The sequence below is a fragment of the Dromiciops gliroides genome, chromosome 3 (genome assembly GCF_019393635.1).
Source record: "Dromiciops gliroides isolate mDroGli1 chromosome 3, mDroGli1.pri, whole genome shotgun sequence".
NCBI lineage: Eukaryota > Metazoa > Chordata > Mammalia > Microbiotheria > Microbiotheriidae > Dromiciops > Dromiciops gliroides.
Window position 1 is genome coordinate 392,129,086 of NC_057863.1, and position 11,695 is coordinate 392,140,780.

Below are 11,695 nucleotides of genomic sequence, written 5' to 3' on the forward strand. Positions count from 1 at the left end.
TAAGCAATAGCAAAACGATTTTGTTCTTGCACCATGACTTCTAGTCCATGGGTTGTCATCTCTCAGCAAGCTCAGTTTCTCAGCAACAGTTGTCCTTTCCCAGCTCCATCAGGATGAATGGCTGGGGCTAATTCACCTCCCTCCTCAGCCTCTAGTACTTCTTGAGTTCTAGGATGTCAAAATATGGAGAGGGGAAGGAAATTCTTGCTCTGCCTGGGAACCATAGATGGGCTTGAGCCAACTGGAGCCAACTCAAACTAGCTTGTGAGAACCAATTGTTTAAATTTTCAGGGAGCATTTATACTTTGGAAAATGGCAAAGGATGCAAATCAGTCCTTGAATTATTGTTTTGTTGGTTCTCTAGGCTTAAAAAAGAGATGGAGACAATGCTAATCGTGCAAATTAAACTGAAACATGTTGTATGTATGTTTTGATTTTTGAGATTCATTTGAACATTTATTGGTACATCACTGCCAAGACTCCTCAAGCCAGGCCAAATCACTTATCTTTCCTTCTCTCCCCACAACTCCATCCCAAATGTTACCAATACAAGAACAGTCTCTACCCTCGAGAAGCTTATATTCTAATGAAGTGAGGCAACCCAAAAAGGAAACCTGGAAAACGGTAGGGGGAATTGAGCTAGAAGTGGTAAGAAGGAAGCATGACTGCTACCCCTCATGCAGTGGTAGTGCAGGCTAGGGACTCACCAATCAGAAAAGAAAATCTTAAGGCACAGGCTTCTGGGGAATGGGAAGGAGATGGTCAGAGCGGGGGAAGGAATGGATGCTGCTGGTGATGAGGTGGCTATAGAAATAGGAATTATTAGTATCAAAGGTTCATGCATCTTGAGATGGAGAGAACTTAGATGGTATCTAGTCCAGACACCTCATTTTCTGGGTAGTAGTTCTATGCTCAGTCACACAGGTGACTTGATTGGCAGAGCTGAAACCTGAACTCAGAATTTGCTCAATGTTTTAAAAAAATTTGGGTGCTTTATTATTAGTTATTGTTATTCATTCATTCATTCATTCATTCATTCATTCATAACCAAGGCAAAGACAATGATTTTTAAAAATCAGCAGTATTATCTAAACATATGTAATTCAGAGGAACTTAAAAATACTTTTTTTTATTCCTTTTACATACTAAGTGATTTCAGACTTATCCAATCTGATCCTCACAACCTCATGTATTGTTAGCAAGGCAGGTTGATGAGGAGAGTAGGTACCATTAACAACTTATAGATGAAGAAATAAGCACAGAGAGGTTTAGAGTGGTAGCTCTGGTCACACAAATAATTTATGGCAAATATAAATCCCATTCATCCTCACAGAAAAGCAAATAGTATTCATATATTACCCTGAGACTGTATAGTGTTAGGCAGAGAAGGTAGTTTCTGAGAAAACCAGATATTCAAAAGGATTTCCCCAGAAGGAAACAGGCCAGAACCCTAGGTGTCAAGAGACATGAGTTATGGTATCAGATTTGTTACTGAACAGCTGCATCCCATAATCTGTGCTCTAGAGGAAGTTACAGTCCAGTTGGGGATAAAAGACATGGGCTTGTGGGGAAAAAATAAACCAAAAAAACCCCCAAAACACAAACACACACACACCTAATAATACAAGGCAGTAAATAATAAGTACTAAACACATGAGTGGTACAGGCAACAAATCCTATAGGATTTCACAGAACAAGAGAACATTTTTCGATGTTTTAGCAACAAGTCACAGAGGACTTTGGAAGGACAGGACTTATGTAGGTTAAAAGATAGGAATAGGACATACCAGGCTACAGCAAAAGCAAGTTTGGTAGGCAGCATATGGACCAATCTAATTAGAATTTAGGATTCACTCTGGAAAAGAATAGAGGAAAAATGTAGAAAGGATAGATGGATTCAGATTATGGAAGGATTTCAATGACTGGCTAAGGCCACTGGATTTTATTTTTTAGGGGAAAATGAATGAGTTTTTGTACACCTCTGTCCACTGCTGCTTATGAATGTCTGAATACAGAGGTCTTTCTGCTCATAATGAAACTTGGAAGAAGAAACTGGAAGGGAGGGTTGACTTCGCAGGTTTAGACATGAAATCTGCAGAAAACCCACAAAAATCTGCTGAGGAAGCCCCAGATAGGAAGGAGGGTGGGAAACAGGACAGGGAGAAGCTCACCTTGGGTGTGATCAATACGGGGAGGAAGTTTCCGATTGTAACTAATTATTCTTGCTAATTAGGTACAAAGATCAGTTGCTTCTGTGATGCTAGAATGCAAATGCTCTCAAAATGTAAATATAGCAAATTAGCAAATTGTACATCCCTTAAAAATCATCATTTTAAATTACCCTGGGAAAAGCCCTGAATACCCTGTCCTAGTTAAAGCTCTACTCAGCCCTCATCACAGGAGATCCTCAGGCCCTACCCATGGAACATATTTTCTTCATTATACACTCAGAATACTAAACAGAATGAAATTTCATTATAGGTTACAGGTTTAATTAAATTTTATCATTAAGCTCTTCTATTTATGTTGGTGGAAATATGACTATGAAATAAGTTCAACCATATAACAAATATTACAAGAAATCTCCTAAACAGCTATAGTTTAAATTGCCATTCAATATACCATCATTTGTTTGTTACTGAACCCCTACCCTCAGGTTAAAGGATACTCTTTGCATTAGTTCTAACACAACACTTCCAACTTGGTAATGCCCTTTCATGTTAAAGATTTTTCAGCAGTGCTTTAAAATGGTTCCTTGGAGAGCTACTAAGGTAACCAGGAAACTGCTGTTTTCAATGTGAGATTGCCTTACTGCCTAAGCATTGATCAAAGATAATTAATGCTGATAGCTAGCACCTATGTAGCACATGTGGATTGGCAAAGTGCATTCTATACATTATTTCCTTTTAGAGACTGCTTAGTTTAATGGATATAATGATGGCTTTGGAGTCAGGAAGAATTTCTTTCAGTCTTCCATCAGATACTTCTTAAGGCCTGTGAACAATGGTGGGTGGCAAAACCTCCCTGTGTCTTCCTTCCCTCATAAGTAAAGTGGAGATAAGATGCAGCACAGGGATAGTGAATAGTGGGTAGGTCCTGGTGTCAGCAAGACCTAGATTCAAAAACAACAACATCTAGCAATTTTGCAGAGCCTTAAAGATTGCAAAGCACTTTACCAACATCATCTCATTTGATTCTTACAACCACCCTGGGAGATAGGTACTGTTGTTATCCCCATTTCATAGTGAGGAAACTGAGGTTAAATGATTTGGGCAGCTAGGTGGTGCAGTGGATGGAGTTTCAGATTTAGAGTTAGGAAGACCTGAGTTTCACATATGATCTCAGACCCTTAGCTGGTGACCCTGGGCAATTCACTTAAGCTCTGCCTGAGTTTACTCATCAATAGCATCCACCTCCCAGGATTATTGGGGCACTTAGGTGGCACCAAGCCTGGATTCAGGAAGATTCATCTTCCTGAGTTCAAATCTGGTCTCAGACTCTTACTAGCTCTATAAACTTAGGCAAGTCACTTAAGCCTGTTTGCCTCAACTTCCTTGGCAAATAAGCTGGAGAAGAAAATGTCAAACTGGTCCAGTATGTTTGCCAAGAAAATGAGGTCACGAAGAGTCAGAAACAACTGAAAAATGAATGAACAACCACCACCCAGGATTGTTGTGAAAATCAAATGAGATAATAATTGTAGGGTGCTTAGCATTTGCCTGGCACATTGTAAGCACTATATACATGTTAATTATTATTGTGAATGTTAATAAATGTAATAAATTATACACACATACACACATCCACCCATACATGCATACACATATACACGCACAGACATATAATTACAGCTAGTAAGTATCTGAAGAAGGTTTTGAACTCTTCTCTTCTTGACTTCAGACACAGGATTCTTTCCATATATCTGCCTCAGACTTCTGGTACATCTCATTCTGGGAAAGTCATATAACTTCTATATCAGGAGGCAACTGGTAGTGCAGTAGATAGAACTCCAGAACTGGATTCAGGAAGACCTGAGTTCAAATTCAAACAGTAAGTATCTGAGGCCAGGCCTGGAGTTTAAATCTGGCCTCAGATATTTACTGTTTGTGTGACTCTTAGGCAAGTCACTTACCCCTTTTTGCCTCAGTTTCCTCACCTATAAAATGAGAAAAATATGGCAAACCATTCCAATAACTTTGCCAAGTTTGGGGTCATGAAGAGTCAGACACAACTGAACAACAACAACCAACTAAGCACTTAATAGATGTGTTGAATTTATTTGAATTGAATTAGGTCCTGCAAAGAACATCATAAAAGGATTGGGTCACTTTGGGTTATGGGATAGCATTAAAGATATCTGTAGAAGAAAGGCAAAGTAGAAGTGGAATGTCTACAAATGGTTTACTTTATCCTTGGACAAGAATTTGACCTGCTGTTGTGATAAAAGCAACATTGAGAATGGGGCTATATCTTTATATCATAATAAAATATGAAGGCAATCAGTTTTACCATTATACAACTATTCACTCTGCCCAAATTTCCCAATTTGAGTTCTGACTCTAATGAAGATATTAATGCAACCATATGGAATTTCTCTGATTTCCTTCTAAATGCCAAACAGTAAGAATTCCCCAAAGATTATTATTATTTTATCTCAGGGTTGTCTTCCTTTAGAAAACTATACATGTAGGAGATTGTCTTGTTCCCATACTGCATGACATGGCTGGTATCCATATGCTTTTTTACTAACTGAAACTGCTTATGCAATCTCTTTAGTCAAATCTTCCACATCTGAATCTTCCATCCAGTTGACACCAGACCACTCCCCCAGGTAAGTACTTCTCTTCATTGTGGTAATAGCACAGGAAGACTTTCTGGGATTTGTAGCAATAGTTGCATAAACATTGATGTCATTAGGCAGGTGGTCCATCATTGAATCAGATCCACATGCTTCAATATAGAACCCCATCTTTTGGTACTTTTTATGTTGGTGCATATAACAGATAGTCTTATTCCAATCTTTTACATGAAGATCATCACCAGGGCAAGCCAAGAGTCTAGCAGCTCCAGCTTCAGTGAAACAAACAAACACATGATCCTTGGGAGCACTATTAAAAACTTTCCCTGATCCTTTACTCTTCACAGCTTCAGTATCACCTCCTAAACACAGCAAGGGAGTGTTCTGGGGTGACATATGCTTGTGTATAGTCCTTTTGGACTCCTTTGTACATATCAGTGCCATTGGGACTATTGATGATAATATTTCTGTAGAATTGTCTTCATTGTTTGCAATGTAATCATGCATTATGACAATTATTTGTTCATCGGGAATCCCATTTCAGTAACTGCTCTGGTATCCATGACGGGCATCAGATGGGTGTCTGTACTTATACCAGCCATTTGAGCCTGTCACAATAACAATCTAGAGCTTGCCTCCATCCTCAGGATCATTTAGGGGCAAAGGATTAATTCCTAGGATCACAGTCAACAATACAATTGTCTTCAAAATCATTCTGTTCTTTGGGCTTAGACTGCTCCCAGTGGAATCTGTCCATGGTAGGACCAGAGAGAAATCATGGGTGTGATGTGCAGCCTGGACCTTTAGCCTGCCCACTGGCCCTGGATCCACTGTGCCTCCATTATTGTTGTTATTAATATTATTGCTATTATCTTTGACCTTGGTGCTATGTTTGCCAGTGGGATTTCTAGGTCAGAGGCTAGAGAAATTTCGGTCATTTTTTTAGCTTAATAAAAATAACTGCTGCTAGGGGACTGAACCATTAACTGTACCTTCCCCACCACTACTGAGGGGCCCATTTACTCTTCAATGACTGACTGACTAGGTTCAGTCCTAGGGATGCTGATCACCTAAAATAAAGGTCAGGTTCTTTTTCTTAGACCGTTTGGCTCCTTACTTTTCTACCTCAGTGTCCTGGGAAAAAATTCCTTAAGCATTAAGTAACACATATTTAGGGTCTCCCCAAAATGAAAAGTATGAAAGTACTCAAGGTTTAATGTGAATCAGGTATAGGACAGATATTTATTTCTTACATGTAAATGAAATACTAAACACATAATATTCACAAAGGGGCATGGACAGAAAGTCTTAAAACAGAATTCAGTAACTTAATTTATGACTACTGTTATACTTTCCCAGGAAATTGAGACTTAAATCTCATCTGAATATAAAGCAGTCTGTGGGGTTGTGGAACAGACATTGTTATATTTCACCTTGGCTTAGCTCTTCACCGTCCATTCAACATCCTTGTCTTCTAGCTAACCAAGCCAGAACTCTTCCTTTTGCTGGTGATTTGTCTTCTCTGATGCAGAATTCCCTGTCACCAGTCAGCTTTGACCAAGGGATCTCTGATCTTTGGACCTATTAAACTCACATCTTTTCCAAGTTTGGACATATCCATCCTGAGGCCAATTTTGGTCACCAGGAAAATACACACCTGAAGAGGCTGCCAGAGACCCTGCTTCAAACTGGCCTAGCTGAGTCCTGTCTACCCATATTCTTACCCCTCCTACCCCAATTCCAGCTGTACATTTTGTTGTTGTTGTTGTTGAGTTTTTTCAGTCATGTCTGACACTTTGAGACCTCACTTGAGGTTTTCTTGGCAAAGATACTAGAATGGTTTGCCATTTCCTTCTCCGGTTCATTTTACAGATAAGGAAACTGAAGCAAATAGGGATAAGTGAGTTTCCCAGGGTGACATAGCAAATAGGTTCTTGAGGCTGGATTTGAATTCATGTCTTCCTGACTCCAGGCCCAGTACTCTACTCACCTAGCTGCCTCCAGCTAAATAATAGCATCATTAAAATTCTGAGAGGGTGTGAGAAGAGTCACCCTTCTGATAAGAGACTTGCCAGCTGGGAAGAGAAGATACAATTAAGAACAATGAATCTTTTAAAGATTCATTGAGTAATCAGCATTTCTTGTTCTGGGGCCATTGGGGGAACTTTGTTGTCATTCACTTTATGACTATTTTAGTACTGAGCAGACACACAGGAAGTGACCATGGAGTGTATCATTCCCAAAGCACCATTGCTCTGCTTTAGGAAGCTCTGAATATTCTCTGTGTACCACCAATCCTGTACTTCATTTCCCCACCCCCACTGAATTACTTCCAAATCATTTCTCAAGATGATCAGACCAATTCGAAGCTCCAAATACAATGTTAAAATGTCTATTTTCCTAAACCGTCCAATATTTGCTATTGCCATCCCCACCCCCCAATCTTTGGCAATTTGATTAGTATGAATTAAAACCTCAGAGTTTTTAAATTAAAAAAATTCTTATTAGTGATCTAGGACATCCCCACCCCATGGTTATTAAGTTTAAAATGGTCTTTTTGAGAGGGGTGTATTCATGTTTTTGACAATGTATCCATTGTATAATGGTTCTTGGTCTTAAATATTTCTATTAATTCACTGAAAATCTTAGATAAATGGACATTATCTTATTTGAGATATTTTATACAAAGAAAATTATTTTCCAAATTGACACCTTACCTTCTTATACCAGTTTCATTGGTTTTGTTAGTGATAAAAATCTTTTAAAATTTAATTGAAATTATCTATTTCATCTTCTATGAGAGAAGACATTACCCCTTTTGTTTACAAACTCTTTCTTTAACCATAAGTATTAAACTTAATTGATCTCTTTTAAGTGTTTTTTATTTTTATGGTACAACCTTTAATATTCAGGTTACATATCCATTTTAGCATTAGCTATTGATCTAAACCTAATTTCTGCTTAACTTTTCCAAATTTTCCACCAGTTCTTGTCAAATCAGAAGTTTTTCCTCAAATACTTTATGTTCTGAGATTTGTTGAATACTAAGCTATTGATTTCAATTTCTGATTCTTCTTTACCTAGTCTGTTCTTATTTACATTTTTATTTATAAACCAATAGTAAATATTTTAATGATTATTGCTTCAGAATATTATTTTAGGTCTAGAAGTATTATTCCTTCTTCATTCATCCTTTTTGTTTAGATGATCATTTCTTTTGAGATTATGGACATTTTACACCACCATATGAGTTTTGATATTTTTTACAGACCTATAAAATATTCCCTAATTATTTGATTGTATAGCCTTTATTTAATGAATTTAGTTAATATTCTCATATTTATTGGTATAGTTCAAAAATGAAAAAGGAATAGTCCCCGAATTATTTATTATTATTTATTTCCTTAAAGAGTGCTTTGTAATTATGTTTTATTTTGAATATGCCTTGTGTAAGAAAATAATGGGCTTTGCCAATGCCCAAAGGTCCCAGCTGGAGGGGATTGATTTGGACTGATTGGATTGACTGAGATTTACTGACTATCCTGTTTAACTCACTTAAAGTTAATTCACATGATGCCACACCTGCCTGTCCCTCGAGAGGGTGTGTTCTCAGAGACTGTGGACTCTGATCTCAACACGGGACCACCCTCAAGTCCAGTGAACCAATCAATTTGGGTGATGCTAGCCAATTAGCTTGAAGCAGTGTGGAAGGACCACCTCTCCTTGGGATGCAGAGGAAGCTTCCATGTTGAGTTCATCTCTCAAACATGCTGGTGGTGGAGAAATTGAGGAAGAATCAGGTGAGGCTGGAACACTAGGCTAGATAGGCTTTCTCTTAACTTTCTGACCCAGGTGTTCTCTTTTTTCTAAAAATATGCTTAATGCCCCCAAACTGGTCCTAAAGCTTCTAATTTATAAGTAAACCCTAGGTAGCTTTCCCTATACTTGGGACAGGAATAGGGCAACCATACATTTAATTTTAAATGTCCCACTTGATACATTGATTCTCAGAGATTTTTATGCATTTTATAACTATTTTGAATCGTACTCTTTTTCTATGATTTCCTCCTGGATTTTGTTATTGCTATCTAGTCAGTCTTTAGACTATTTCTCATCTCATATTTCTTGTTGGGTTGATTGTGATATGGCCACTCCAGGTTTGAGGTACTCTGTGGATATGTAATCCTAAACTCATGAGCCCTCATTCATGTGATTAGCTTGCAATAGACATTGAGAGGGCATAATTAGCTGAAAACAAATATATTTTCTGGAATTCTTTTCCAAGGGAGGTATCAACTAAACATGTCCTTAACCAATCTTGAGTATACTCTTCCAAAGTATGTATAATCATCATTCAGAAAAGGGAATGCCTGTCGAATTTATAAGATTGACATACATGTAGGGAACACATGTGCCCTAGGCAATTTACACTTCTGACACCACTCCTTCACACTCTCTCATGCTTTTCATTTACTCTTGGAGAAATCACTATGATGGGGCCCTGGTCTCATTGCTGAGGGGGATGATTAGCTCAAATGTTTGGCCTTGGTCTCCATCATCAACAACTTCTAGCTCAGCTGAAATCCTGGCTCACCATACTGTCATTCATACACTTTCAGAAAGAACAAGAACCAGCAGGAGTCTTGGGACATGGGACATGCCATCTCTGGAATGGTATTCCAGTTCCAGGAGCTGGACTCAATTCTTCTTACTGACTTATTTTTTAAATGTGTTCCTGAACATAGCTTGATTTTTTCTTTAATATTTTAGGTCAAAGTCAGTAACTGGGCAGATAAAGATATCAGGTAAGCCCATTGTTTTTGTAAAGGTATAGACTTTTTTGTATAGAAATGGCTACTCGAAGTTCAACAGGTTTTTTTTTTTTTAGGTTATAATGGACCACTCAAGTTCTAATACCTTTATAGAGTGCTCAGAGTTTGAAAAGGGAAAAGTCTGAAATGGGCTTTGACCCACACCCTTACAGTTATTTAGAAATGTTATTGCTTTGCCTTCACTTTCAACAAATTCAATGCACAGTCCTTTAAGATGCATATGTCCACGTAGGTTGTCTAAATGTATAGGTATGGCTCTTGGGTGGTAAGGATAGAGATGAATGAAGCCTGGTGCACCACAGCAAAGAAGAACTAAGGGTTGTGGCTACATGCTAAATGGGAAGGGGGAGAGCCAATTGTCAGCAGCACTGCTAAAACTGGAAGCTCTTTATTCCAGGCCCTTTTAAGGGGTATTTAGAGAAGGAAATAGCCAACTACTCCTATATCTTTGCCCAGAAAACCCCAAATGGGATCACAAAGTGTTAGAAGTGACTGAAAAGTGACTGAACAACAATGGAAGACATATCAGAATTCTATCTATCTGCTCCACCTCAAGTATCTCTGTTCTGAGGATATGAACCTCAGTTTAGAAAGAAAACCACTTTCTTAGTTGTACTTATGGGGAAAGGGTAGCTCTTAGCTTACATTCCCCAGTTTAGCTCCTTCCAATCTCGTGCTGGCTACTTAAAAGACCATCACTTTTTGTAGCTTGGAGGTAAATCTATTCATGAAACAAACAGATCAGCAAACAGAAATTGGAGATGCTCTATTTATTAGAATATGTCAGAAAATATACAAGTGAATGAGTTCTTTAGGTAGGAATGAAATAATATTTAAGTTCAGGTAAGAGAGAGGACTAAATTTCACTGAAGTAAGTCCATTCTAGTAGTCTCCAGGGAGATAAGTTGAGGATCTGATTTCTCCTACATGTATGCTGCATCTTTTTCCATATGTCTCTACCCCAAAGACTCTCTGGCTTTGATACAATAATTTTCTTAGATGTATAGGTACACAGTCTTTTTTTAATAAAGTATTTTATTTTTTTCCCATTACATGTAAAGATAATACTCAACTTTTGTTTATATGAGCTTTCCAATTTCAGATTTTTCTCCCTCCCTCCCCTCCCTTCCCCCTCCCCTAGACAGCAGGTAATCTGATATAGGTTATATATATCTGATATAATATATATAATAACATTAAACCTATTTCTGCATTAGTCATGTTATAAGAGAAAAATCAGAGCAATGATGAAAAACCTCAAAATAGAAAAACAACAGTACCAAAAACAAAAGAAATAGTATGGTTCATTCAGCATCTATACTCCACAGTTCTTTGTTTTTTTTCTTGGATTTGGAGATCCTCTTCTATCATGAGTTCCCTGGAACTCTTCTGTACCATTGCATTGGTGAGAAGAATATAGTCCATCACAGTAGATCAACATTCAATGTTGATGATACTGTGTACAATGTTCTTCTGGTTCTGCTCATCTCACTCATCATCAGCCGATGCAAGACCCTCCAGGTTTCTCTGAACTCCTCTTGCTCATCATTTCTTACAGCACAATAGTATTCCATTGCATTCATATACCACAACTTGTCCAGCCATTCCCCAATTGATGGGCACCCCCTCAACTTCCAATTCCTTGCCACCACATAAAGAGCAGCTATAAATATTTTTGTACATGTGGGTCCCTTTCCCCTTTCCATGATCTCTCTGGCAAAAAGACCCCAAAGTGATATTGCTCAGTCAAAGGGTATACACAGCTTTATAGCCCTTTGGGCATAATTTCAAATTGTTCTCCAGAATGGTTGGATCAGTTCACAGCTCTACCAACAATGCATTAGTGTTCCAATTTTTTCACAGCTTCTCCAACATTTATTATTTTCCTTTTTTGTCATTTTAGCCAATCTAATAGGTGTCAGGTGGTACCTCAGAGTTGTTTTAATTTGCATCTCTCTAATCATTAGAGATTGAGAGCATTTTTTCATATGGGAATAGATAGCTTTGGTTTCTTCATCAGAAAAACTGCCTATTCATATCCTTTGACCATTTCTCAATTGGGGAA

The 11,695-nt window shown here is 38.0% G+C and overlaps 1 pseudogene; it reads right to left on the minus strand.

Annotated features, from left to right (window-relative positions):
• Positions 1-4,644: 4,644 nt before the first annotated feature.
• On the minus strand, positions 4,645-5,512 carry LOC122747660 (annotated as a pseudogene).
• Between the last annotated feature and the right edge of the window lie 6,183 nt (positions 5,513-11,695).